The following is a 24,488-nucleotide window of genomic DNA, read 5'->3' as shown; positions in this document are numbered from 1 at the left end:
AAGAAAGAAAGAAAGAAAGAAAGGAAGGAAGGAAGGAAGAAAAAGAAAAGAAATTTGTCATTTCTGCAAAATTATAAATCTATTTAATGTAGAAATACCAAGATATACTGACCATTCTAAGAAAATTCTAATGAGAACAACTCAAACAATAATGTTAGGATAATATCAAAAGAAGAAAGAAATTAAGATCCTAGACACTTGTTACCAAAAATGTGATTTGTGCTGATCAACATCACCATCACCTGAGAGCTAATTAGGAATGAAAATCTCAGGCCTCAGGCCCAGATTTACTGATTCAGAATCTACATTATAATAGAATCTCAGGTTGATTGCTATGCATATTAACAATTGAGAAAACAACAACAAAAACCACTTTAGTAGACAATGGAAGACAAATGAAAACAAAACAAAAACAAAGCAATTTAATTTTCTTCTCCTTGTGTTATGGCAACAAGGGTTCTACTGGTTTAGCTTGGAAAGAAAAGGAGAGGCTAAGCTGCTGAACTTACTACTAAGCATTTAGAGCTTTTTTTTTCTTTTTATTTGTAAAGTTTGTGACTGTCAAAAAAGTACTATTTATGCCTTGAAACTTAAGTACAGTGATAAATTCCCGGTTTCAGACTTTATTTATTTTTTTAAGATTTTTTACTTATTCATGAGAGACACAGAAAGAGAGAGGCAGAGACACAGGCAGAGGGAGAAGCAGGCTCCATGCAGGGAGCCCGACGTGGGACTTGATTCCAGGTTTCTAGGATCAGGCCCTGAGCTGAAGGTGGCACTAAACCGCTGAGCTACCCAGGCTGCCCCCGGTTTCAGACTTTAAAGACTTACTGAATTACTTGGCAAATACTTGCAATTGTTATCTCCAAAGAAATGAACAAAAGGAAGGAAGTTAAGATTCTGTACTTTTGGGTAATGTATGCTACTGAATGGCACTGGCAGTTAGTTTTAAAAATGTACTCCATTTAGGCTTCCTATTCTTCTCATGAATGAGGCATAACAAGGAGAGATAAAGACAGTTGTAGGGGAGGAAAAATAATGTTCTTTCTATTCTTCTAGGTTTGTGGATGAGACCACCCTATAATAAAATACAAATTAACAGGAGAAAACAAAACAAAACAGAAGTTTACATGAGGGAGACCCAAGAAAACTGAGTAACTTCCAAAATGACCCTAGCCATTACCTTAAATACCATCTCCCTCCAAAGACATATAATGATTTTTGAGGTAGGGGAGTCCGTTATGGAAGTTTGTCAGGCAAAGTACAGTAAACAAGGGTATGGTTGTTCTACAGATTTTAGTCCATGCCTTCTTTGTTGATAAGAATTTCTAGAGATTAGTTATCTTCCTCTCTCTGGAACAGATAGGAAGGAAGACCCCTTACAAATGGAGATTTCTCTTATAAATATAAATGTCTGTTACAAAAGGTTGACTTGGTTTTAGAACTTCTCTCTTGCCTGCTATTAAAAAAAAAAAAATACCAGCTCAAAATAATCCTTATGCTAAAGAGACACATTTGGCATGGCAAATTCTGTTCTCCTTTACAGCTTAGGGGCTAGAAAACTGCAACGAGAAGTATAGGGTAAGATTTTAACATATTGAATCAAAGCGTCAGAAATATTGATCTAAGAATCTTTCCTTTGAAAGATCTAGGATTGAATTAATTAAATTACTATCGGCATGTTTTGTAAAGGAGTTAAAATTAAAATGTATGAACTTAAAAATAATATAAACTGTTGTAAAGTAAATTGATTCTCCCATTGGATTTTCTGTTTCAAATATAAACTTGTCTAATTAAAGCAGAATTCTTATACTCAGATATTCCATGCTTTCTTTCTCAATGTTGCTCTTTTTTCACCTTAATCTTATAGTGGTCACTCGGGAAACAAGAATTAGAGTAGTAAGGTTTTTCTAACCTTGTAGACCAGAATTTCCATGGAATCAATTGGTTAAATTTTTAAAAGAGTAAACAGCTAACAGACTTCTCTCTCCTGTGCTGTTTGAGTGTGTTAAAAAGAAAACCACAGGCCTAAAACAGTGTCACTAGTGCTAGACCCATGTTACCAAAGGGGCTTAAAACCCAACCTACCTGTAGCTTCACTCTTCCCCAGAAATGTAATCTAAGAAGATTCTCTTGTCCCCCAAAGGGACTTGCCCAAAATGATCACTTTTGTTTGTTTGGTGGTTTATGACTTTCTTGTCCCACCTTTTAAAGCTTTTCCCTTGTTATAGCCCTCTGGAGCTCTTTTCTAGTTGCTACAGGGGATGATGCCTGAATCATGAATCCTCTCATAAAGCCAATTAGATCCTTAAAATTTACTCAACTGAATTCCTGTCATTTACCAGGGGAAAGGTGTTGAGTTAGTGTCAATCATTTAACAGTAACCTTGAAATAGGACTTTTCCTCTGAAAACTCAACTATTTTGTTTTTCAAATTCCTTTTTCTGTTCAGCAAGTCTAAAAGTGTCTAGTTTTGATTCTACACTCTCTGCAAATGACCCTGAAAACATTTGTGTGTCAGTATCACTTAGCATTTCCAAACACAGCCTCAATAACATGCTGGGTGTTGATGGGTTTTTAATACTAATGATATCATCTTTTCCATCCTGCAGGGAATCAAAATCATACATCCAACTCCCTTCCTATGGCAAATTTCTCCCTTAACTAAAACAAGCAACTTATTCCTGTCCCAATAGACTCTCATTTACAGATGCCATATTTTCATAAGGCAGTATTAAAATTGAAAACCCTGCACCTTCAGCTTAGCCTAATTTATGTGTCTGTCTTTAAATGCACATGTTGCAGTAATAACAAAATGTGACACTAACACTTCAGTGTTGTATAAAAGTATGCTAATTGTAATACTCCTGTGTAAGCAGGAAGAGTTAGGGGTCCTCAGAAAGAAAAGTCATTTTATGTGCCTCGCTATAATATTAGTTTCTACCCTAGGAAAAGCATAAGCTTCATTACCATAATATAGGATGCAAGTATAGGCATGTTTTCAAAGTATGCCTGTGCAACCTTATGCCCACCTTTACATGTGATGACAAAGCTTCCCTTTCTGAATATTCATCCTAACTCTAAATAAAAGAAACCCACTCATTCCCAGTTGAGGAGTCATGGCTTTGAAAGTTATTCCTGTCATCTTGTTTGCTGCAAATAAAGGGTCTTTTGTGTGACAGGTCTACCTGGTACAGTCTCTACCTGTAACTCATCAAGCAGCAAACTCACATTAGTTCAGTTACTTATGTGCTGCTTGCTTTATTTCTCCCAACAGCTCTATTGCTTTTGTAATTGAAACCCAAAGTTACTTAAATTCATATATCCACCATTATTCTGTCTCCACAGTTTTCTGCTAGACATGAACCAATATTTTTGAAGCATGGAAAGCACCAATGCCATATATTCTAAGTACCTGCCTGCTAAGAATAATGTAACTATCAAGTCTTGGGAGGGATAGTAGACACAATCTTTTGAGAAATTCAAGCAACATCTTCCATATCAGATCAACACTTACTCAGATAAGAATCTGGCATGTTTGATCAAAAAGAGGTAGGGCCTTAATCTCACCAGGCATCCTACTCTTTAATGAAGTCTCAATGAAAAGAAAGTTTTCTTAATATCTAATATATCTTGTGGTTTTGGCCACTGGTTCTTATCTCTTAGAACTAAACAGAAAAGTATAAGCGCTTTTCTGAACTACAGACTTTGAAATATTTTAAATTTTTATCTTTCTTCCCTCTCCAGGCTTAAGAGCTCTTGTTTATTATTGGACAGATCCTCAGTGGACTAAGTTCCTGGCACACAGTAGGCAGTTTACAAATATTTATTGGGTGGATGACAGCTTTCTCAGATCACAGAGAGTGGAAATAAAACCCGTTTCCTATGGCCAATATGTTTCCTTTTGTAAATATGAATTTGGGTCATCTGAGAAATCTTAGAATTTTTCTTGCTCAGCCTTACCCCAGTCATTCCAAATTTATTCAGATAAAGATTCAGTATTTCAGATCATTAGCATGATTTCTGAGCTGTGTCATTATCAAATTCAATAAACATGGTTTTTACGTTTCATTAAAATCATGATAACAATTTTGAAGAGGCCAATTGTAGAATATTATGAGACAATAAACATCTATCCCTTACTAGTACTTGGCAAAGAGGTCAGAATCCATGTGACCCTGTCTATTCATCAGTGTTGAATTGTTCCACTATACATGAGAATATATTAAAATTTTTCTCAAATTCTGAATACACTGTAAATAAATAAGTAAAATCAGTTCAGCAAGCCTTGCTATATTATTGAATTTGTGCTGGTTCTAGTAACTCTAATATTCCTTTATGACTACTCCAATATCCTGTGTTTAACAGTCCATTTTCTTACATTCTTTTTTCTGGAGATGCTCATTATACTTAGTTTATAATTCCAGAATCCACTGTTTTGAAAACTGCAATCTTAGTCCTTCTTTATTTTTTTATCCTATTCCCATTTTCCATGACTTGGTTAAAATTTCCTAGACTATTCTATATTTCCTAGACTATTCTATTAATTTACAGTCATGCTGTTTATGATGTTTATATTGAAATGTTCATGATGAAATTAAACTTCATGGGTAGACTTTTCACATACCCCTGTCTCATGTATTGTTCTCATTAAAGCAAGATATACTATATTAATTTTTTTAAATTTATTTATTTATGATAGTCACATAGAGAGAGAGAAAGAGGCAGAGACACAGGCAGAGGGAGAAGCAGGCTCCATGCACCGGGAGCCCGACGTGGGATTCGATCCCGGGTCTCCAGGATCGCGCCCTGGGCCAAAGGCAGGTGCTAAACCTCTGCACCACCCTGGGATCCCCTACTATATTAATTTTAAGACCATCTTTGATGCAGCAAAATAAGAGTTCTATTTAATTTTGTTTTCTGCAAACACTGCCTCGGTTGTAGGTCTCTCATTCTCTCTTTTTTTAAAGGCTTATTTACTTATTTATTTATTTATTTATTTATTTATTTGAGAGAGAATGGGCATGCACACCAGCAGGGAAAGGGGCAGAGGGAGAGGGATAAGCAGACTCCCCATAGAGCAGAGAGTCTGATGCAGGGCTCGATATCAGGACCCTGAGATCATGACCTGAGCTAAAATCAAGAGTTGGACACGTAACTCTATATGTCTCTCTTTTTTATGATCAAAACAAAATTTAAAAATCTCTGTTTCTGGTACCCTCGATTCACTTCTAAGTCTAATTTCATTGTCAATATCCTTAGAGATTTGTCAGTGTTCTTAATTTGCTTATATATTTCTTGCTCATTCTTTTATTTTTTTTATTTTTATTATTATTATTTTTTAATATTTTATTTATTTATTCATGAGAGACAGAGAGAGAGAGAGCGAGCTAGAGACACAGGCAGAGGGAGAAGCAGGTTCCATGCAGGTAGCCTGATGTGGGATTTGATCCTGTGTCTCCAGGATCATGCCCTGGGCTGAAGGTGGCGCCAAACCACTGAGCCATCGGGGCTGCCCCTTGCTCATTCTTTTAAAATGTGAGCTGATAGAACAGCAATCTACATGGGTAATGGTAATGTTTTTAGCTGCCTATTTTTCCTTTTTGTATTTCTGATATTTTAATATTTTCTTTTTTTTAAAGATCTTATTTATTTATTCATGAGAGGCACAGAGAGAGAGAGAAAAGCAGAGACACAGGCAGAGAGAGAAGCAGGCTCCATGCAGGGAGCCCGACATGGGATCCCGGCATCCTGGGATCAGGCCCTGAGCCAAAGGCAGGTGCTCAACCACCCAGACACCCAGGCATCCTATTTTTTCTTTTTATAAAAAAAATAAAACAAAACAAACATTTGCCAATCTTTAGTCTGTTTCTTATTTCAATCCATGGTGTGATGTCTACTATTTTCATAAAGTTTTTAACATATTTCCCTAAGCTTATATATTCAATTGTATATGCTAATTTGTATTCATATTTTTAAATCATTATCACTTTGTGCCAATAATGTAGTTTCATGACCTAATCACCCTTTACTAATTGTTCATCACTATGACAGACAGATATTTAAACTGAATTTTCAGCCAGGCAAATAAAAAAAGGATCAATTCTTCTTGTTTTAACTGAATAAAAATTTCCAGTTAAAATGTGGATAAGATTTTCTCATTTCACATGTATGTTATCCTTTTTTGCTAAACTTTTGCTAAACTGTGCTTTCCCATCTCTCTAATAGTCATCACTACAATCACTAATGTACTTACCTTAATTAGGTGGTTCTAGTGCACTGTAACATATAAATTGCTTAAAAACAACATGGAAAGTTTGTTTCTTGGTCATTGATATGTGCTCAGGTAGGCTTGGTAATGGGAAGAGTCTTCTGTTCTATATACTCATTCAAGGATCCAGGTTGGCCAGGATCTCTACTACCTGGAATATCACAATTCACTGGGTGTCAACCAGAAAATCAGGTGCATATTTTCATCATTCTGTCTCAAAAATGTTACATATCACTTCTGCCCACTATCCATTACCCAGAACCAGGTACGTGGTTTTCCTGAATTGCAAGAATTGGTACATAAATGGAGCATTTGGTGAGAACAACTGTCCCCGTGTGGTTTGTAGATTACTTTGCATCTGTATACTTTCTTATATCCAACTCCTTTGATTAGAATTGTTTCTTTAAAATAATGGCCATATTCCAGTTATGAATCCTATTCCATTGAATTTCTGGTATAATCATGAGGACATATCTACCTACCTTAACTAAAATATCAGGTCCTCACTTTATTTGTAGTTTTAGTTGAACAGTTATTGAAGTTCCACATATCAATAGCTTAATTTCTTTATATGTACTTCCTATGCATCCTCTCTACAATGATTATTAATATGGCATACCTCCTTCTCTTATAAAATCTAGTTTGTGTGTGTTTTGTTTTGTTGTTTGTTTTTTTGGAGAATTCCCTCTGATATTTCACTTTAAATTATTTTGATCAAATAGGAATGTTTTGCTATCTACATTATTCTGAGTACTGTAAGATCCAATGTCTTCAACAATTAGAATTTTAAAATCCTATTTTTAACTTCATAACCACAGCCATCTGTTCACTGCTCATAAATACATGTTCTTTCAAATTTTAACCTTCAATTGCAAGTGGCAAATAGTCCACATATGTTCCCAAATGCTTCTATTTACTATTACATTTACTAATTTGCTCATCAATATCACTAGAAAGACAGTCAAGTCTTTATTCATTCATTTTTTATATATTAGTTAATTGAGCAAATGTATATTGAATATTAACACCGTCAGATTTTGTAATAGTATAATCATTCCAATGTATTTCAAAAAAGCTGAAGGTGAGTAGAAATGAAGGTGGGGATAGTTTATTAAATATACATGTCTACACATATCTATTTTGTTATCTAATGAAATAAATGAATTTTTAAAGACATTAACCCACAAAAATGAAAAGAAAGAAAAAAAAGACAATAGTATCACAATTGTGGAATTAGGAAAGCATACAAATGAGTGGAAATGCCTGATGCTGGTAAGAAACCTGAATCATAAATCTTTAATAGGACAATTCAGAACAAACTTCTTCCCCCCCCCCCCCCCCCCCCCAAGAATCCTGAAAGTCACTAGGCAATCTGGGTTTGGGGTGAAATACAAGAAAGCTACACTAAGAAGGACTAGCTGAAAACCTATTCAAGAAATACTCCATCCAATCCCTTCCTCTGCTATGTTCAACAAGACGATTTCTCCTTCTTTATTTTGTAGAACAACTGGATTTTTGTGAATGAAAAAGTGAAAAAGAATTAGTAAATTAGTAATAATAGAGTCTCATTATAGGCAAAGTAGGCACCATCCTTCAGACTGAAGAAAAATACATGCATGCATATAAATGGTGCTAATGAACCCTTTCTTCATTGGGGTCCCTGAATTACCAAAGCATGAGCCAGGTCTTTGCTGTCTAAGAAAAAAAAAAATTTGCAGACTCTTTTATCGGGAATCTTAGTAGCTTCTGAGAAGACACACACACACAAACACACACATTCACACATAGTGAGATAAGATGGACAGAGAGGGAGAGAAAGAGAAAAGGGGAAAGAAAAAGAAAGTAAGAGGAAAGAAGGGAGAGAAAGGAAAAGAAAATAAAGCCCATGATAGCACACTGTCAACTAAAATATCCAGTTAGATGTCTCCATATAAAATAAAGCTCCTTTTTGAACTTTCCATACACATGCTCAGTGCTTTCACAAGCTTTACAGTGCTACAGTTTTAAATCTGAGCAAACAACAAAGGATAATTGAAAAGACTGCAAAGATGCTAATATGAAAGCTGTGGACTAAAACAAAGTAAAAAAATTTTTTGAGAAAAATCATTGCCTAGGAAAGAAAACATAAAAATAAAATCTACCAGAAAGATAAGATAAGATATAGGAGTTCTGAAATGAGGAAGGGGTTCCTTGGCAAAGAAACAGTCAGTGAATTTAAAAGGAACTTCGGGAAATTCACATTTCGGTGTGGGGCTGGCTGAGAGACAGGGACACCCAAAATGGCGGACATCTCAAATTGGGTCAAAATGGCTGATCTTTCTGCCAAAGCAGCCATGACCACCACATCATCTCCAGTAAATCAAAGCCTAGAGAGGAAACGGAAACTTTCCATCCAGGACTTTCCAGCCAGGGACCACCCCCCATCTTCTGTACTATCCCCACCCCCAGCCAATCACCTAGGGTCACGGTGTAGGCAAGGGACCCACCTGGATCCAGACCCGGAACCAATAAGGCTTAAAAACCCCCACACCCCCCGACCCCGGTGCGACTTCCCTCACTCGGCCACCTCTCTGAGTCACGGAACCTTGCCCGGGAGTGCTCCCCATTAAAGCACTCTCGAACCTACTGCCGCCGGGCTCTGCTGTTTTCTTGTTATTTCTCCACTGTTCATTTTGGAAAAAACCTAACATTAGGTAGCAGTGCTAAAAGATTATTAATAAGTATTGGAAGAAAATACTGAAGATACCTCCTAGATGTTATGATACACAAAGAAATGTATTGTAGGAGAGAAAAGAGCAAAAAATTAGAGCGACTTTTCAAAGGGCCTAAATAACATCCACATAACTGGGCTTTTGGAGAAGAGAAAGAGAAGATGTGAAGGAATAAGTGATTAACATTCCTAATGATAATTATTCCAAACTCTAGGACATAAGGTCTAGACTGAAGGTGCCCACAAAGTGTTCTGTTCAAGGAAGACAGAGCCACACAAGAGAACATCATTCTGGAATTTCTGAAAACTGATATTTTTAAAAAAAAATTTTTTTATTTATTAATGAGAGACACAGAGAGAGAGGCAGAGACTTAGGCAGAGGGAGAAGCAGGCTCCATGCAGGGAGCCCAATGTGGGACTCAATCCCGGGGCCCTGGGATCAAGGCCTGAGCAGAAGGCAGGTGCTCAACCACTGAGGCCTCCCTGAAAACAGGATTTTAAAGAGAAGCTTCTGAAAGATTCTACAGGAGAAAACAAGTCTTATGTGAAAGATGAGAAATCAACATAGCATTACTCTTCACCACACTGGTGAGGATGATTTCTGAAAGAAAGTATTATCTACCTAAAATTCTGTAATGACCAAACTTATCAATTCTGTGTGTATGGAAAATAAAGATACTGTAATATGTATCAAGTTCCAAAAATTCACCTATAAATACACTTTCTCAGAAAGAGTCTAAAAACTACATGGAAACAAATGAGTCAAATGCAGATATTATACTTTAATATATTTATTTAGGAAAAAATCCAAATATGTAAAATATATTGCTATTCTCTTTATTTTTTTTTAAAGATTTTATCTATTTATTCATGAGAGACACACAGAGAGAGAGAGAGACAGAGACACAGGCAGAGGGAGAAGCAGGCTCCAAGCAGCAAGCCTGATGTGGGACTTGATCCCAGGTCTTCAGGATCACACCTTGGGCTGAAGGTGGTGCTAAACCACTGAGCCACCCAGGCTGCCCGCCATTCTCTTTAATCAAAATTTATATCTAGCTTTTGGGTTTTGTTTTTTATTTCAAGGATACTTGAGAGAGAAGACAGTATTTTTTTTTTAATGTCTTTTTTTTTTTAAATTTTTATTTATTTATGATAGTCACAGAGAGAGAGAGAGGCAGAGACACAGGCAGAGGGAGAAGCAGGCTCCATGCACCAGGAGCCCGACGTGGGACTCGATCCCGAGTCTCCAGGATCGCGCCCTGGACCAAAGGCAGGCGCCAAACCACTGCGCCACCCAGGGATCCCCGAGAGAAGACAGTATTAATAGTACCTTTGCTTCTTCGTGTTTTGCCTTCCCTGTTTATCTCATCTGTGACTTTTTTTTTTCACTTCAGTAATTATGTTTAAATAAAACTATTTAAAGAAATTAATGTTCCCAGGTTGCTGTGGCTAGGACAAGGTTAAATAACAGTGGTGAGAGTGGACTGTCACTCTGTCTTATTCCTGACCATAGAGGAAGAAGTCTCAGTTTTTCCCATTGAAGATAGTAGCTGTGGGTTTTTCATATATGGCCTTTATTATGCTAAGATATGTTCCCTCTAAACCTACTTTATTAAGGGTTTTTACCATGAATGGATGTTGTACTTTGTTAATTTTTTTTTTTTTATTTTGAAGTGATCATAAGGTTCTTATCCTTTCTTCTATTAATGTGGTATATCACATTGATTGATTTGCAAATTACTGAAGCACTCTTGTAACCCAGGAATAAATCCCAGTTGGTCATGGTGAATGATTTTTTAAATGTATTGTTGGATTTGGTTTTTGCAAGTGTTTTATTGAGAATTTTTGAATTCATGTTCATCAGGAATTTTGGCCTGCAGTTCTTTTTTTATTTGTTTGTTTGTTTTTTAGTGGAGTCATTATCTGGTTTTGGTATTAGATAACAAAATGAAATAAAAGACAATAAAAGGCATCCAAATTGGCAAGGAAGAAGGAAAACTCTCACTATTTGCAGATGACTTGATACTCCATATAGAAAACCTGAAAGACCACTGAAAAACAGAACTGATAAATGTTTTCAGTAAAGTTGCAGGATACAAAATCCATGTACAGAAATCCGTTTAATTTCTATACATCAATAAAGAAGCACCAGAAAGAAAAATTAAGGAATCAACCACGTTTATAATTGTACCAAAAATAATAAGACACTTAGGAGTAAACCTAATCAAAGAAGTAAAATCAAAGAAGTCCTCTGAAAACTATAAAACACTGATGAAAGAAACTGAAGATGACACTAAGATATGGAAAAACATTTCATGTTCGTGGATTGGGAGAACAAATATTGTTAAAATGTCTGTACTATCGAAAGCAATCTACACATTTATTGCAGTCCCTATCAAAATATAAAATACCAACAGTATTTTTCACAAAGCTAGGACAAACAATCCTACAATTTGTATGGAACCACAAAAGACCCCAAATAGCCAAAACAACCTCAAAGAAGAAAAGAAAGCTTGGAGTCCTCTCATTTCCAGACTTCAAGTCATATTACAAAGCTGTAGCAATCAAAATAGTATGGTACTGGCACAAAAACAGATATATAGATCAACTGAATAGATAAAAGCCAGAAATGAGCCCACAATTATATGGTCATTTAATCTATGACAAAACAGAAAAGAATATCTAATGGGAAAAAGATAGCCTCTTCAACAAATGGTGTATGGAAAACTGAACAGCAACATGCAAAAGAATGAAACTGGACCACTTTCTTGCACCATACACAACGATAAATTCAAAATGGACTGAAGATCTAAATGTTAGGCTTGAAACCATAAAAAGAAAATAGGCAGCAACCACTTTGACATTGGCCATAGCAACTTCTCTCTAGATATGCCAAATAAACTACTGGAAGTACATCACAAGGCAAAGGAAACAAACAAACACCCCCCCCCCTTTTTTTTTTACAATGTAGTATTCAACTTTAAAAAGAAAACTGATATATATTACATGGAAGAAGCTTGAGCACATGATGCTGAATGAAATAAGCCAGTCAGAAAAAGACAAATACTGTAGGGTTCTACTTATATGAGTAATCAAAATTTTAGAAAGTATAATGATGGTTGCCAGGGTCTGGGGGAGGGGAGAATGGGGAGTTACTGTTGAATGGGATTAGCATTTCAGTTCTACAGGATGAAGGGTATGGGGATGGATGATGGCAAGCTGCACAATGTAACTAATGCCACTGAAGTCTATACTTAACAACAACACTAAAAGGTAACCTGTGGAATAGGAGAAGATATTTGCAAATGACATATCTCATAAAGGGTTAGGATCCAAAATATATAAAGAACTGATACAAACTCAACAACCCCAAAAATGAATAACTCAATTAAAAATGGGAAGAAGACATGAATAGACATTTTTCCAAAGAAGACATCCAGATGGCTAACAAACACATGAAATGATGCTCAAATTCACTCATCATCAGGGAAATTCAAATCAAAACTACTAAGAACTATCACTTCATACCTGTCAGAATGGCTAAAATCAACAATACAAGAAACAACAGGTGCTGGCGAGGATATGGAGAAAGAAAAACCCTCTTGCATTATTGATAGGAATGCAAACTGGTGCAGACACTCTGGAAGAAAGTATGGAGGTTCCTCAAAAAGTCAAAAACAACTATCTTAGATTAAACAATTGCACTTGTAGGTATTTACCCAAAGAATACAAAAATACTAATTCAAAGGGATACATGCATCCTGATGTTTACAGCAGCAGTATCTACAGTAGTTGAATTATGGAAACAGTGTCCCTGTTTCTCTCAAGTGTCCCTCAACTGATAAATAGATAAAGAAGTAGTGGTGTGTGTGTGTGTGTGTGTGTGTGTGTGTATGTTTGTATAAATAAAGGAATATTACTCAGCCATTAAAAAATGAAATCAGGCCTTTTGTAACGACATGGATGGAGCTAGAGAGTATTATGTTAAGTGAAATAGGTCAGAGAAAGACAAATACCATATGATTTCATCATATATGGAATGTAAGAAACAAAGGGAAAAAGGAGGAAAAGAGACAGAGACAAACCAAGAAACAGATTCTTGACTATAGAGAACAAACTGATGGTTACCAGAGGGGAGGTAGGTGGGAAGAAATGGGTTAAATAGGTGATGGAGATTAAGGAGTTCACTTGCTGTGATAAGTACCAGGTGTTGAATGGAAGTGCTGAATCACTATATCGTATACCTGAAACTAATATTACACTGTATGTAAACTACCTGGAATTTTAATAAAAACTTTAAAAAATATATCTTCCCCATAGGCCTCAAAGTTCACATAACTCCCCGTGAGGTAAAAATTAGAAAAGTCCATTAACACATTTTGCGGAATCTTACTAAGTGAGTCCCAAAGTTTTTGAAAGAGATTTCATCTTGAGTGCCTCCCAAACACTATTTAGACAGTGGAGTAAACTATAGGAAAGACTAATCAGATGGAAAATTACAGAAAGTTCTGTTGACTTTCTCAGATTGCTTTTAGATAGTGCATGATAAGCTATAATTACAATGAAACACTTATTTCTCCACAGAACACTACGAGTATTTTTTCTTATACTTCTTATCAGGCACCCATATAGAAGAGGAAAAAATTACTGAAGTGAATTCTCTTTTGAGTATCACTGTAATATAAAGTCAATAAGAGTAATGAATTTTATTTCTCCCCCCCCCCGCTTTGGTATACAGCCAGCACCTAAAACAGTACCTAACAAATTACACACACAGCCAAAAAATATGAATAGATGATTAATGTACAAGTGAATGAAAGGCAAGACACAAGAGGGTGATGAAAGTGTCCTGAGGATGATGTAGAGGAGAGATTCCAGGATGACAGCTGTACTCAGGTATAGCAGGCAGCCCATCCAGATTGTAATAAGTCAAATGATTCTACATAAGACTTTTTCATACAGATTAAAGCAACAGATTGCTTGAGGCATCAAAATGTCTTGAAAGATGACATAGGTAATAGGCAATTGACAAAGGTCTTGGTTGAATTAGAGAAATGCACATATGAAAACCAAACAAGAAAAAAATTAACTCTAGAAGAAAAATTTAAAAGTAGAGAAAACAGGAAAGAAAATAAAAACTAAGCTAAGTCCTTATTTTCCATAGTTGGAAGTCAAAACATAATGCTATAAAACAAAAACAAAAACAAAAGAACTAATAATAGAAGGCCATTATCTAGAGACATTGAGTTGATATTCAAAATTACCAGCTAAAAGAAATAGAATTTAAAATAGAATTGCTGCTGAGAAAGAATTGCAATAGGATGCTGTTTTTCAAAATAAATCTGTAGAAATATTTGATACTTCATACTATGAAGTATAACTAATAAAAGGAAAAAACAATAAACAAATTACAAAGGAGTAGAAGGATTTGAGGATGGCCTGATTGCCAGGCACATGCTCCCAATCTTTGCCCCCCACCACCTTGCCCAGATCCTGGAGAATGTCTACATCCATCTTTCTTTTAGACCCAACACTTTTCTTCCTGAAGTTAACAACATGGTTTCATTCAGCCTTCTCATGACTACAAACCCTCATTATAATTCCATTAGAAATTGAAAGTCTAGTTCTTTTTAAAATTTGGAAACTTCTTATAATTTGTGAGGAATCTATACTACTCCTTGACTCTTCTGTTTCTATCTTTTCTCATAATTTTCCATCTGTCATGCTGCTGAGGATTATCATTAACTTTTTTAGCATAGCATTCTTCCTGGATTCCATCTTGAATTATTTTTGTATCCAGTCTTACAACTCTACTTCTTACCTTTTAAATTTGTTTTGTATTGGGACACCTCTGTAACTCAGTGGTTGAGTGTCTGCCTTAGGCTCAGGGCAGGATCCTGGGGTCCCAGGATCTAGTCCCACATGGGGCTTCCTGCATGAAGCCTGCTTCTCCCTTTGCCTGTGTCTCTGCCTCTCTTTCTCTGTGTCTCTCATGAATAAATAAATAAAATATTTTTTTAAAAAAATAAAATAAAATAAATTTGTTTTGTATAAAGACAAGTCTTCATCCAAGACCACTAATTTATAATCTTAAATGAATAAAAACAGCAATGAGGGCAGCCCCGGTGGCTCAGCAGTTTAGCGCCTCCTGCAGCCCAGGGTGTGATCCTGGAGAGACCCGGGATCGAGTCCCACGTCAAGCTCCCTGCATGGAGCCTGCTTCTCCTTCTGCCTGTGTCTCTGCCTCTCTCTCTCTCCTCTTTGTGTATTCTCATGAATAAATAAATAAAATCTTAAAAAAAATAAAAACAACAATGATATTTCAAGTCATTGAAATAAGAAACTTGTTTCACATCCTTTTTGGAGTTCAAGGGTTTTTTTATTTAAAGATTTTATTTATTTACTCATGAGAGACACAGAGAGAGTCGGAGACAGATGCAGAGGGAGAAGCAGGCTCCCTGCAGGGAGCCCAATGTAGGACTCCATCCTGGGACCTCAAGATCACGCCCTGAGCCAAAGGCAGACGCTCAACTGCTGAGTCACCCAGGCGTCCCTGGGGTTCAAGATTTTAATTCCCTCCTTCACATATTTTCCTCCCAATACGCTCCATGCATGATACATTAAGGAGGACCATGGTTCAATCTATCATCCTCACATTTATCTCTGTATGTTCAGTTTGCTAAGAGGTTACTCTCACTATTTTTAGTGCTTAATTAATGTTTGTTTACTTCTATCTTAAAAATCTCTTTCTGGCTCTTTGCTCTCCAATAATTAACTAATAAGCTGGTAATATTCAAATTATATAGCCACTTTCTACTCTAACTTCTTTGTGGCATGTAACCCTAGTAACCATTCCCTTTAACTTTATATTCTCACTTCATAATTTCTAGAACACTGATTCTGATCCTACTACTTAGTTATTTATTCTTAGTATCTTTGTTGGATATTTTCCTTCTTCACTTAATCTCTTTATCTTTACATTTTATTGATTGATTATCTCACTTATCTCTATAGTTTCTTTTTTTTAAAGATTTTATTTATTTATTCATGAGAGACACGCAGAGAGAGGCAGAGACACAGGCTGAGGGAGAAGCAGGCTCCCTGCAGGAAGCCCTATGCGGAATTGATCCCAGGACCCCAGGATCATGCCCTGCACCAAAGGCAGATGCTCAACCGCTGAGCCACACAGGTGTCCCTATCTCTATAGTTTTTAACGCCATCTACATTTTATTCTTTTCTGTTTATCAAAGCCAGGGATCTCTCATTACCTCCAGGTGAGAATTTGGCTATTCCACAGAATATTGTTCTTAATTTGTCACTTTACCCAAACTTCTCTTTCTATGCTGCTTATCCTGTTAAAGAAATCCCTGACACTAATACTCTGTTTATTCCTAGGGAGGTAAAAGACAGCACAGATCTTTGTAAAATGCAAAAGAAGAAGGAAAAGAGATAAGAAAAAACAGTGTGAGTTAGAACTTGTTATAAACTCAAGGTTCATAAACCATTTAATTATGTCCCTTCAATAAGGCTTTTGTGAGTGTGACCAGGATTTTTTCTCACCTTCATTGTGGCCTTAACTTTTGAATGGTATTTATGATTGCTTTCTTTCTCTTTGAGGAAACTTCAAAAATTACTTTTTTTTTTTGCAGGTAGATTACCTTTGGTAATATTTTCAAATATTTTGTAGTAACTTTTAAAACAGTTGCATTTCTACAGATTAGACTAGAAGTGAATTTCTGTCAAACAAATCAGATTTCACACTGAATTCTAATTTAATTCAAGGATGTGTTCCTACCTTGCTGATGACAATGTGCAGTGGAAGATGCCAAGATTGAAGCTTCAGCTATCATCAGCACAAATCAAGAAGAGTCAGCTATGCAAGCACAGCTCTTCACATAACATTTTCTTTTTTTCCAGAATGCAACAGATGTGAACAGCAGGGAAACAACTTTTATGTCTCTAGCAGAATTCCATTAATTTAAGTCTTCAGAGATCACATTCCAACTCTGCCACTGATTTTCTAATCCTTTTTTGGCAAATATTTATGATGTGCATTGCCAAATAATGGGGATATACAGGTACATATTCCACCAAAAAGTTTATGATGTGGAAACATCTTTAAACTCCTCCATAGTAAATCAATTGAGACATAGACAAATCAACACTCATAAAAATTATATCATCCTAAATAGCAGATTTATTTTAATTTCACTTGTGGATAGAAAGACAACTTCTTTATAATTAAATTTTACAGTGCATTTTCATGCTAATTATTCATTGAAAGAAAATAATGCCAAGAAGTGCACAATCTAAACTTGTTCATGTACATTTCAATTTGGCTTATTTTTTCTCTCAGTTCAGGCTTTTTAATTGAACCTGGTTCATCCTTCCAAAATTATTAACAGAAAGGGCTACAATTAAACTAACAGAATGGTGTTTGAATGCTCTTCAACCTTTAGCAAACCCTAGAACATTTTAAGCTACTCTAAAAAAAAAAAAAAAAAAAAAAAGGAAAGCAAAAAATACCAAACCGCATGGCAGAAATACTGACTCTTCTGCCCACACATAAACATATGGGCCTTCTCAGTGTCTCAAATCCTAGCAAATTTTTCATTTTACCCCCACAGCTTCAGTTAATGTATGTAATAGAAATGGATATTAGAAATCTATTCTCATTTATTGTAATATGAATGCAAGCAGAGGAAACAGTAAAAATCTGCAGTGTCTGCACATTTACTAGCACTCTAGTTTGTGGGAGAGTAGGAATTATTTATGGACATTCTGGCACAGCTCTAATATTTAAAGGGCTACAAGTCTTTCTCAATCAAGAGAAATGTCCTATAGAGATTTCTATGAATTAATCTTGTTAAAAGTAAAGGGAAGAAAGTCTGCTTTTACATAGATTAAAAAGGATTTAAATGTGTGATGTTGGCATAAGTCTTTAATTTGCATTCCTTTATACTAATTTACCACGTGACAGTATTAAAAAGAAAAAGAAGTATTTCTTTTCAGTAGGAAAGATTAGAGACAAAAATACTGTAGCATTCCAGAATCCCTAAATTATTGTGTTATGTCTGTAGGTCTATTGTCACTTGTTTTCCACATACAGAAACATAGAAAAACAGGAAAGTAATGTTTTTAATAAAGCAGCTTAAATTTTTAAAAATATGTTGGAGATAGTAGAGTTCATATTCTTCTAATTAAGTATGTTCCCTGGCCTACTGGCATGAGAGGTTGTTAAACTGATATTCTGTTTTTCCATTCATTATAAACTAAGTCAATTTCTATGTTCTTGTTCCAATCACCCATGGTGATTCACTTTTCTTTTTTGTTTTCATATTAAACTCTAGGACTAAACACTAGTACCCAAAATAAATCTGCCCAATTACCTGTGCTCAGGGACAGAACCATGTGTTTCTATCAAAGAAAAAAGTCCTGAGTAAGCTGGTGATCTTTTCCATCTTAATTCATACAGTTGATTATTTATATACATATATATATATTTATATATTTTAAAGATTTTATTTATTTACTCATGAGAAACAGAGAGACAGGCAGAGACACAGGCGGAGGGAAAAGCAGGCTCCATGCAGGGAGCCTGACATGGGACTCGATCCCGGGTCTCCAGGATCAGGCCCTGGGCTGAAGGCAGTACTAAACCACTGAGCCACCTGGGCTGCGCCCAATATAATTTTCATAGGGAATAAACCAGAAATCTATGTAAAACATGATATTAAAAAAATGGAACAGGTTAAATGAAATAGTTCACAGTACCAGAAACTGTATAGCTGGAAAGAATCAGAAATTTTGGTAAAAAAAAAAAAAAAGATTCTTTTAACAGAGATGATAGAAACCCATGTTGATTACTAACATCTTTAGAGGCAGTTGAGGAGGGGCTTAGAAGTAGGCAGGTATCCACAGAATTAAAATTTCAGTTTCCCATGGTCCTTGACAAAGAGTAGCTATATTCACTATAAACATCAATCTTCAGGGAAAGTTCCATGATATTGTATTACAATAAAATGGAGACTTCTCAATCATATCTCTTTTTTTCACCCATATTCACTTTATACTATATAGCATAGGCTTTTACTTGGTATATTCAATTTAGGTATGAAATATAGATTTAAACTCTTTCAAGATAATAGTCTGGAAAGAATACTCGGAAGAGTAACAAAAAATAGTCTAAAGCATTTTTGGTGCTTTTGCTTACCAACTTCTCTTCTTTTGCACTACTCAACCCACAAAATAAGTCCTGTGTGAAACTGTAAGATACTCTTTACAGCTCTTACTGCTTCATATAGTCATTCACCCCAAATGGCCCTACTTCAAGCTGACAGCATGCATAGATGGTTACTTAAACAGTTTTCTGCCTTAATCTCTATAGTTCTACTATAAAACACATTTTGTATGATTTCCCAATAAAATATTACCTGAAAAATGATGTAGGTTCAGTGTGTGACCTGGAAATTAGCAATTCCCTGCTTAGAAAGCAAGTTACTTATGCATACTGTCCCATTTTTTTCCCTTTATGAAGTCACGTCCCTATTTAACAAGGACAACAGCAACACTGGGAGATTGCCTTTAGTATAAAACAAATAAATATTACATTATTAGAAATGTATGTGCATTGTAAATTTGAAACAGAATTATATACATTTAATGGACAAAAAAACATATTTGAAGAATATTTGAAATCATATTTGACATTTGTAGAATTTTTTTTGACATTTGTAGAATTAAAGTAAACACAGGTGAAGTATTGGTATGTTTGCCTCCAAAATGAACATGTATTAGACTTGGTAGCTCATAGTACAATTTTAACATTGAATTTCTATAATTCTCTTTTTTTTCAAAAATGAAAAGAAATTTATAAGCAGAGAGCAATAAGCAAAGCCTTAAAAATCATCATAATCTGTAGTTAATCTTCTGAATCCAAAGTTCCACAAGATTTGGTGCACAATTGAACATTTTAGCTGTTTACTTCATACTATTTCAGTCCTCACTGTCAAGAAATTGGCCTTTACTCAGCAACGGTTCCACTTCTCATCTTGAGCCTCTCTTTCCAGATACCTGAATTTCTTATATTTAATATTTCTAATGCAAACTCCTGAGCTAATAAGCAAGTTCTACCCTTTTTAATAATTTATATATGTTCCTTTATCATGAGACTACTTTGCTAAGTTAGTTCCTTGCTGAAGAGTCAGTATTTTCATATTTTCTTGGCATGGATACTGTACCACTTTGCTGAGATAACTTACTTTTTCAGTCATAATGAAACAAGTACTCCATGTAAAATGCATTTATATTTGGAGCTGTAAAAAAAAATCTCAAATAATAAATCAAAAATAATACAAATTGACTTACTCACTTGAGAGAGAAGAAAATAACGAAGAAGTTTTCCTTCTTTTCATCTTTGCTCTGTGTTGGTCAATACTGCTTCCACCGTGCAGTGAGTTTAATATAATCAGATATGGCAAGGATGTGACTTGTGCAAATTCTTTGTGTCTCTCATATAAATGAAACCTAAGAAAAATATTGTAAAAAATGAAAATATAGCCAGGATAATATAAAATTACTGTAAAAACCAAATGTAGTTGGAAAAAATTTAAAACTAATTATAGTGGAAATTCCGTGGGCTGGGAGTCCTTTGAAAACATAATTGGACAAAATAGTGATGGAATAGTTCCATCTATGCTGATGAAATCTTAGTAAAGTAAAAGTGTAATAACAAACTATGAAAGAATATTCATAGTTGCATCTCTCTGAGAATCAAATAGACATCTTTAGGAAAATGTATAAAAGAAAATATTAGAATTGTAGTCCTTTTCAGGTGATGTCACCACCTTTTGATAAAAATTTAGAGGCAGGGCAGATAAAATTATGTAGCCTATAAGAAATGTTCCTTGAATGGTTTTGGCAATTTTCATAGCTCTTTGAAATAATTAGAAACAATACCATATGGTAAAATGGCTAAATTAGAGATAACTCAATAACAAAATAATTTGCAAGCATTGGCAGAGGATTTGGATTAAGAAAGTATCAGGACAAACTCATTCTGAGAATATATATTGGGCTAGAACAGTAGATTTTGTTTTAATTTTTCCCAAGTTCTCCAGTCTAAAAAATACCTGCTACTCTTCCTATATCTCAGGAGTAGACTTTGGCCTTGAGTCTGTGCCTCAGCTGAGCACTGGAATGAGAGTTATTAAAGTAGTTGAAGATGGAGTGGATGACTGATGAGGCAATTTGCGCTTTCTATATCCACAAAAGCTTTCTTGAATCTCACCTTCTATCCTGGAAAGAAAGGCAGCAGAATCTCTGAAATGTGACATTTTCCAAATAGAACAATCTGAGAAACCCAATTACCATCTTATTCACTCATTCTCTCTTTCTGTCACTCTCTCCTCCACAGTAACTAAAATCAGAGGTTTAGTTATAGTCTCAACAGAACAGTCTCTAATTGTATCTTTTTTTCTATTAATGCTTGATGAAGCAGATTTCTTCAAATTTTCATCCAGCTTATGCATAAACCAGTTGCATTTGATCTATACGTTTAAATTATAAAATTCTGCATTGTTATATTTTAGAGGCAAATCAAGCAGCAAAGATAACCATTTGTGGTCAAAGAGTTTGCAGGATGAATGTAATTTGCCCCAAGTAAAACCAGAATGAATATCCATGAGATACTAATCAGTATTTCTTTTTAGCTCAGTCCCTGACAAATGAGGATAGTATAGCATGAACACGTTTATTTTCCATGTGACCTGGTCAGATACTGGGTAATGGTAGTAGCTGACATTTCTTAGGAAAAAATCTAACAACTTAGCTTTAATTGAGTGCACTGCAAGATAGCCACCAACATGATTTTATTTTTCAAAGATTTCCCAGGATGGGAGAAATGTTCATAGACCTGACAAGCATAGTGATTGCTTTCCCTCTGGGTAATAAAACCAGCTACATTTCTCTCACTTTTGCCTGTAGTTCCTAAATGCAAAAGAAAAGCAATTATCACATGAAATGCATGCCTAAGGTATTCTTCCTGCATTAGTCAGTAGGTATCTATTTCCCTTTCAATTCAGGATCTTTGGAAGGAAAGAAAAAATTCCAGGCTATGTAAGATGTATCCCCCCACATAAAGTATTTGTGAGATTTGGAGGGTTTCTTTTTAAACTGCTCTAGTGACTCTAATCTAGAGAGAAGCCAGTTTTTCTCTAATTATAGAAAGAGAGATTCCTATAAGCCTATTATTTTATAGAAAAAAAGGTTTAGAAGCAAGAAAAATCCTGTTTGTCACCTTCCAACAGCTACCTCTTTCATTTTTGAAGCCTTAAAATAAGCATTTGAGATAAGTAATTAACTGATTTGAGATTTAAATAAAAAATTCTTATATTCTCTTTAAAAATTGTGCTTATTATTTACACACCTTTTATAGATGTTTTCACTTGGAGCAGGAAATTTAACTTAGTGCATCCCTGTTTCCTAAGTAATATTCATAAGTGATAGAAAACAAAAACAAAAGAAAATTGTAACCTACATTTTGAGTACTCTATACTAAATCTCAGGTTGAGAATAAAAAGAATACTTCAAGTATTTCTGGGGAAAAGTAATGAGTTGGATCAGACAGTTAAATATTCAATTTTGACTTCATAAAAATCAATGATTACACCTTTCACTCATATTTGGAGGGCTACCCGAGTTGGATCTAATATAAATTTTGGATCTTCAGCATCAAACATAAGGCCAGGCAAAACAGATCTCTCAATAAACATGTGTTCAATGAATAAATTAAAAAGTTAATTAAATATTAAGATGTTTGCCCAATATTTATCCAAGTAGCCATACACATTCAAATATATATATACCTGTACACACATCGGGAACTGGGTTAAACGTAGAGAACAATGGTGAATGAAATGGAAGTTATCTTAGCGGTCATGGAGCCTAACATTCTAAGTGAGGATAAAAAAATTGTAAACACATTTTTTTTCTAAAAGACAAAAAAATCACAACTTGTGATAAATTCAATAAAAGTAATAAATGGGGGTAGGGGTGCAACTGGATACTTTGGTGAAGGGATAAAGATATGAATTGCAAAATGTATGATTGTATGAATAACTGGTTGAATGAATGTAGTGATTACTTGGTGAGCATTTGGGTTGTATGAGAGATGAAGTTTAAGAAAAACAGAGCCTTGGAATCTTATGAAGCAGTTCTTACAATTGGATATAGCTAAGGTCAATAAGGTATTTGTAATAGTTAACAGACAGACATTCTTAGAAGTGTATATTAAGGTTGCCAGTGGGAATCAGGAGGTCAAAAGGTCAGAACAGATACATGATTATTCTCCAGTATAGGTTCAGCACACTCTCAGAATCATAGATTTTATAAAATCCCGAGATCCTAAGGAAATTGAAGGAAGATTCTAGTAATCATCTTAAGAATTACCAAAAAATTCTATACTGTAGGTATTTAATGATTGCGAATTGTTTAAACATCAAACTGATTATAAGATTGTCCTCATCATAACAATAACTGAGAACAACAGTCTCATAATAATGTAGTTTGTGAATTTGAAAGCCAAATATATGCCTTGCATTTTACATATATAATTGCATATATAATTGTTTTCATTCATATAAATTTTGAAAGAGAGATGTCTTTATCTACATTTTTAAGAAGTACAAAACTGTAGCATTTATCATTATTATTGCTTAAAAAGTATACCCCCCCATACACACAACTAAAATGCCTCCAAAAGTAAAAATTATCTACCTAAGTGAAAGAAGTGAAATTTGCTCTGGTGTTTCTCCACCAAAGGAAACATTTCTAAGTTTTTGATATATTATTCAATATTTCTCTCTGGGCCTCCAAAATTTATATTTCTTATATATTTGTAAATGAAGTCAGATATATGCATATCGACACACACACACACACACACACACACATACACACACACACTGTTCCAAAGTTTTCTTTAACACAATGGAACCAAACTGTATTCCTCAATGCTTTTAAAAGCTAAAAACTTTTTGGTACATCTTTCTAGATTGTTGTGTCAACAAAGATTCATTCATTTTAACTGATATAGTACATTGCACATGTGTAGTATACTTTATTCAACCATTTTCCTACTGAAGTCAATTTAGGCAGGTTCCAATTTTTATTAAAAGCAAGAATGCAACAAATTCTGTGATTTTTTTTCTATATTTTTGTCATGCTATTGTTTTTGTAGAACAGCTTCTTTGGATTGTTGGATCATAACATCTGAGAAATTTTTATAGATAAGAATTGCTTTTTGAAATACTACTGCAGCATATACCCCTATCAAAACTATATTGAAGTACCTATTTCTATTTTTCCCTACTTTTTAAAAAAAATGTGCCATTCAACTTTTTAATTTTGCTAATTTGTTAAAAAAAACAAAAGTGACAACTCATTATTTTTTTAGTTAGTTTTTAGAGAGATGATTTATATTGTCTAAGTCAACAGGCAGGTCTGTGAA

The 24,488-nt window shown here is 34.8% G+C and overlaps 1 long non-coding RNA gene across 1 annotated transcript in view; it reads right to left on the bottom strand.

Annotated features, from left to right (window-relative positions):
• Positions 1–21,271, bottom strand: part of LOC144320031 (uncharacterized) — a 49,499-nt gene extending 28,228 nt beyond the window's left edge. Inside the window, exons 1-2 of the long non-coding RNA XR_013385627.1 lie at positions 21,112–21,271; positions 20,352–20,506 (exon numbers count right to left, since the gene is read on the bottom strand). This is a non-coding gene — a long non-coding RNA (uncharacterized LOC144320031). The remainder of the gene's footprint in view (positions 1–20,351; positions 20,507–21,111) is intronic.
• Between the last annotated feature and the right edge of the window lie 3,217 nt (positions 21,272–24,488).

This window comes from Canis aureus, chromosome 9 (genome assembly GCF_053574225.1).
Source record: "Canis aureus isolate CA01 chromosome 9, VMU_Caureus_v.1.0, whole genome shotgun sequence".
Taxonomy (NCBI): domain Eukaryota; kingdom Metazoa; phylum Chordata; class Mammalia; order Carnivora; family Canidae; genus Canis; species Canis aureus.
The sequence above is the reverse complement of the archived record's forward strand: the minus strand, read 5'-3'. Positions and strand labels throughout refer to the sequence as shown.